This window comes from Herpailurus yagouaroundi, unplaced genomic scaffold (assembly GCF_014898765.1).
Source record: "Herpailurus yagouaroundi ecotype Mexico unplaced genomic scaffold, PumYag 162, whole genome shotgun sequence".
NCBI classification, from domain to species: Eukaryota; Metazoa; Chordata; class Mammalia; order Carnivora; family Felidae; genus Herpailurus; species Herpailurus yagouaroundi.
Genome location: NW_024412403.1, coordinates 53,304,427 through 53,310,558, shown reverse-complemented (window position 1 = coordinate 53,310,558; position 6,132 = coordinate 53,304,427). Strand labels below are relative to the sequence as shown.

General features: G+C 34.7%; 1 protein-coding gene and 1 long non-coding RNA gene across 3 annotated transcripts in view; one reads left to right on the top strand and one right to left on the bottom strand.

Annotated features, from left to right (window-relative positions):
* ALCAM (activated leukocyte cell adhesion molecule) overlaps positions 1-6,132 on the bottom strand; it is a 217,070-nt gene that overhangs the window by 136,181 nt on the left and 74,757 nt on the right. The gene's annotated exons all lie outside the window — the stretch shown is intronic.
* Positions 2,026-5,689, top strand: LOC121036186 (uncharacterized). The gene is made up of 2 exons (XR_005793265.1): positions 2,026-3,519; positions 5,024-5,689. It is a non-coding gene; the product is annotated as an uncharacterized LOC121036186 (long non-coding RNA).

The window sequence follows — 6,132 nt, the reverse complement described above, 5'->3', positions numbered from 1 at the left end:
AAAGGATTTGCACTTGGGAAAAGTCTCCAAGAAGTGAGTGTAATGGTTGGATTGGAGGGGTTGAGATTAGAGAGACCAGACCAGAAGTCCCTGCAGTAGTCCATATTTGGACAATTGGGGAGCTGATGGTGCCCTCATCTAGATAGGAAATCCGGGAGGAAAAGCAGGTTTGATATCCACCACATGTTTAGCAGAAAGTTCTCAGGTACCTATCTGAGGTACACCTTATTTTATTTAGATAACTTAAAAATCAGCATAAATCTCTGGTTTACCGATCCACTTTAAACTAGAAACTGGAAGTTTTTGGTAGGTAGGGAGGTAGGTGTTCACAGAACAGTAAAAAGTGACAGCCAATAGCTTAATCAAAGAAAGAGACAAAAACAGAATTAAAAATTAACAAAAACAACTAGGACACTATTTCTAGCATGCTTAATGACATTTAACATTTCTCTACATGTTGGAATAGAATCCTGTGTTGGCCCACATAGGTGTGGCTTTCTTGCAAAAGTCAATGGTACACTGTTTCACTAACGGGTAAAGCATATGGCTCCTCACTGAAAGCTACAGAGCACTACTGCACTCACGGAAATCTCCAGAGAAGATAACCTTGAACTCATTACTGCTTAACATATATCAACTATTTGGTTGAAATAAGTTCTTAAGATTGTATGACTTGCAATCAAACCATTCCTCTGAAATTTACCTCTGAGTCAAGTGAATCAATTTGACTATAAAAAAAGTTTGACTATAAAAAAAAGTTTTGTTTTTTGGTTTTTGGGGGGTTTTATTCTGAACGGCATGTACAGTCAGGAAGGCTATATAAGAAACAGCTCTAAGAAAACAGTGTTTTATCTTTATAATGAGTATGTCATTTAGAAGGTTTTTTTTTTTTTTGAAGCACAATACCAGTATCCTTTCATTCATTCAAGATATATTTATTGATTCATAATTTTCCAGACACTGTCCTAGGTTTTGGAGATTAAACGATGAATAATAATACTTAGGCACTGCCATTCTGGAGCTTTTGAAATGATGGCGAAGAAAGATGATTAAACAAATAATTATAATACAATATTGTAAGCACAATGACAGCAATATGTCTCAAATGATAGCGTTACAGAGGAGGGGCACCTAACAATGCCATTCCAGGAATGGATGAGGAATTTGTGAAGTGTTTCAAGTTAGCCAAGAGAAGAGTGGCAGGACATTCCAGGGAGAATTAGAGAACATTTAATAAGAAGACATGGAAATTTAAAAGTTTTTCTCAGGACCTGATTCTGATTCTTCCGTACATTCTTCTGTACATCTGATTCTTCTGCACAACCTAGAAACTCAGAGCACATATAACATCCTGTTTTCGTGGGCTGCTAGTCACTTGTGCCTTCCTCTGGGAAGTGGACAGTACCTCATAACACACACTGTACTAATATCGTCTCCAGCCTTGTCTCATCTCATTGGTTTTAGTTAATTCATCTGTGTTCTGATTTTCTCACTTTCTTAACATTAATTTTTGAAGTCTTTTAAAATATACTGTGGAAAGAGCAGTAAGTCCTTTGGCATAGACAGGACATGTATGTATAGGTATATGTATATGTGTATGTATGTACATATATGTAAATATACACATATGTATAAATATAGATAAATGTGTATATATGTATATGTGTATATATACACACACATTTACATTTATATATACTTAAGGGGGGGGCGGTCATGGTAGTAGTGACATTAGTGACATTTAGAACAAAGGCAAATAATCCCAAATTGGACTCAACTGCATTCACAGTAAGAAGAAACACATCACATCACCTTTCAATACTTGAATGAGATTGAGTTGACTGTATATCCACACATAAAACATAAACAGGAGTCCAGGGAACCCCCACGTAGTTGTTGGACAAGTCTTATTCAAGCTTGAATAAACAATTACTAAAAAAAACTATGAATATGCTTTTACTTAAAATGCATAGAAAAAACAACAAGAAGGGATTCTTAATTTCCAATATAACACTGAAATCATTTTTAAGGGGATAAATTAGTGAATAACTGACCAGTATCTATTTGCATTTTGTCATTGGCGATTTGTAACTTTTCAAGGCATTCAATATATGCTTTAATGTTTGTTATTCATGTGTACCATTTCTACATTGCCTCTTCTATATTTTGAACTTAACGTCTCTAACAACTTTTCTTTATAAATATCAGACTTTGGATAAAATATTACCTTGCATATCACCAAGCTTATGGATAACATTTTAGTTTCGATAACTTAAAACACAGGGGTTTGCCTCAATCTCTTTCAGTAATTGAACAAGGGTTTGTTATTACATAATGTCATTCATTCGATAAATTTTAATTATCATCTACTATGTGTCAATACTATTTTGGCTGCTACTTAGCAGTAAATAATGAGGAAGAGCTTACTCAGAACTTCTCTAATGGGATATCACTGGGTTACCAGTTGATAAATGAAGGAGCCAGGACTGGAACACAAGCTGAGTGACTTGAGGTCCACTTTCTAAACTTTGGTATACTTAGCTTTCTTAAAAATGAAGTTACTATGAAGGAGAGCATACTGACAGATAGGGGGAGGTGATATCCTGATGACGCATTTCAGTACCTACATCCAAGCATGCCTAGGACTGTACCCTGGTATCTCCTAGTACTCCACACCATTAATTTTCTTTTTTGCTTAAAATAGTTTGTTTACTATTAGTTTCCACTAAATTAGATTTATATAAAAGATAATATTTTGGATAATTTTGCGCAATTAGTCTCTATGGGTATGAATAAATTAAGGAGAAGATTATTTGTCAATAGTATTAGATGATGATGAAAGCAAAGCACTTGTCATAAACCTGCTAGAATTTTCAGAATTACATTTTTTTAATTATACATTTAATGTTATCTCCCTTTTAATAGGGTGGTGCATGCTCTTCAGCAAGTTATTTAATCTCCCAGTGTCTCAGTTTTCTCATGTGTACAATGAGTAAAATAATAGCAATAGGGATAATTTCAGATAGTGTTAAATAAAATAATGCATATTTTATATAAAAATTAAAATGTACTTGGTAAATTAAAAGAACTCAAGTATATACAAATATTATGATTATCACTATTATTTCTCTCACAGGGACTTATGGTACCCACATAAAGATAAAGATTACCCTATGCTTTCAGGAGTATTTTATTTTAGAAGTTATGTGGGATAACAAATGATTGACTCAGAGTATTTTAATTCCTTGTTGGAAAGCTAAGTGGGTCTGCATGAGGTGGTGTTGGGAGATGAAAGTTGGGCCTAGGACACTGGGAAGACAAAGAAGACGGTATGAGGTCTGCATACTAATTTGGTGCAACTTCTACCAAAATGCTTCTGCTTCTGCAGAGCAAAAGGGAGTGACATGGAGGGACAATGTGGAGGCTCAGTCAGTATCCAGAGAAGAGAAAGGAAATAGAAGGGAGATTCCAAGTGTGGGGAGCAGATGAGAGAAACAGCCATGAACCTGCAATTTAAAGGTGGGTTATCTCAATAATTATTTGGTAATGGGTACTCTATGTTGTGAACAGAGTACCTTCAAACTGATTATTATCTGATAAATATTCATAGAACTATTACTGGGATGATTATTGATAGCATTTGGGAAGCAATAAATAGTGCCCAGAAGGCAATAAACATCTAGAACACTAATTTGGGTTCAATTAGCACTATTTTTAAAATCCACCATTTGGAAACAGACAAGCAAATAATCCATTTGATGAAAGCAGAATACTGCCGTTGAGACACACAAACAATGCCACCATTCTCTTGGTGATTTTCCTCCTCTATTTCTCATTAGTTTCAATGCATGAAAATGTTTTGACAAATGTGAATCCTATAAGGCTGATTGGTTTGACTAACCTAATAAAGAAAAAAAAGTCAGCCACTTATCAACCTTCACCTGACACTGACATAAAGTCTTTATGTGGCACAGTTCCTGGGTCTTGTCATCTGAAATGGGGCGAGGAATTGCTAGTAGAATGAATAGGGCTGCAGTGCAACAGATTAATTAAGCAGCTCTCAGGAATGATATTGAAAGGTAACTGATTAATTGAACATTGAAGCCATCTAATCAAATAGAAGACACAATAAATATGTTTCTTCAGAGATAAATTATGCCCTGATTAGCATATTCATTTGTACAGTTGAATTAACTCTTTATGTGTTTTTTAAGCTTTGCATAGCTAGAAATAGCCACTTGCTATAGATTCCATTTAGTGTCATTCTAAAAATGCCTGGTGAACATGCCTGTACTCCTTCAAGATTTGAGCAGTTCATTCATTAAATGTGTAAGTTTCTTTTCACAAAAAAATGAAAATCCACTGAATATTATTATTCCACACAACCTGCAGTCAGGCAAACCAGGCAATAGTATTGAAGATGAATCAACAAGAATTTATTTCATGTTGAACCCATGGCTTAATAAGAAATAAGTTGTAAAAAATATTAATGCCAAAGATCCACCAACCTGTTTATATATGAAAATGTCTTTTTAGGTGTGAAAACATGATGGTAGTGGTTTTTGTCTTTTTTTTTTTTTTCCATGCGCCCATGGAAAAAGATGGTCTACTCTGACATTTCAGTAAAATAAAGGGTGGATCTTAAATCAGGGCAACTGGAGGACAATAAATTCAGAGAGCCAAAAGTAGTTCATTTGTACTTAAATGGTCTTCTCTTTTTGCTTAAACTGAAGCCCTGCCCCCAATTTTTGACACCCAGGCAGGATCCAGTTGCCACAGCTGTGCAGCTCGATGAATAGCAGGAGTCTGCTCCCTGTGACTGTGGATGCTCATCATCAAAGGGGGTCTGTCACCCTCTAGCCCACAGGCAAGCTCTCTGCCAGCCTGGAGGAACAGAGCATCATGGGGGAGGGGCAGGAAATCTCAGAGATAAGAAACATGGCCTTGTCAGCATCTGAACCCAGGAAGCTTCTAGTCCTAAAGCAGAATCTGACTGATTCCGGTGTCAATGACTTTCTTACAGAAATTCAAACTCCACCTAAGGGGGATTCTCCAGGAGAGGTTCCATGAATGCCGATGCTGCCACAGATGTCAGGGGGAAAATTGGATGGAGCCATGGTTACTCAACTCTCCAAGTTGGAATTAGTTAAAAAGGCAGCATCACGTGTCAAGGCAAGATGTTACAGAGCTGTTGGCTGAAAAGGGATTCAGAAGATTACTGGAATTGTTTCTTTAACAGAGACTAAACAATTGCATGTGACATTTTTCTTTTATCTTAAAGGAATTTAATCAGAGCAGTCACAAACTTACCAATAATCATATACTACATAAGATTTTACATATTATTTATTTCTGCTTATAAAACTTCAACTTTATGACTTTATAATGTCTGAAATGTAAAAATATATATTTAACACCTAGATTTCTATGTACTTATAAATTTATCAGAATATATGTTAAACAAATATGTATGTGTGTATGGAAAATGTTTTAAAATGATCACAAGAAGCAGGTCTCTGAATTAGAACCAAATTATTTCCGGAATCTATTGAAATACGAACAGTCCAGCTTCAGATGATCTTTAAATAGCTAACCTCTCCTCCAAAAAAAAAAAAAAAAAAATGAAAGCACCTTCCATACTATCAGAACTTCACAATCCCAATTGCTTTTTGTGGGTAGTTGTGATGACTATATATCAGAGGTTGATGTTAAACACATCCAATTGCAGAAATCTAGAAATCTATATGACAAAAATACAATCAGAATTATCGAAACAACTTCCTGCTCATATTCTCAACCTACTCCTATAACATGATAAAGAAAAAATGAAATACACCTTTTTATTCTATTCATGTATATACTGGTAACAATGATATGAAAGAAAATTGAATCCCATTCCACCGGCAAATGCCAGCATACTTTGATGACAAAAGCAAAACACCTTGACAAAAACATGCTAGAATTTAGAACTATATATTTTTTAAATTATAAACAAAGATTTTTCTCCCTTTTAATGGACAGGTCATAATTTACCTTTAAAAATGTTTAAAATTCTGAAATCCACTCTGCTGAAATTAAAACCCTTTTTAATTTAAAAATTAAATTAAAAATTTAATTTAAAAATTAAATTAA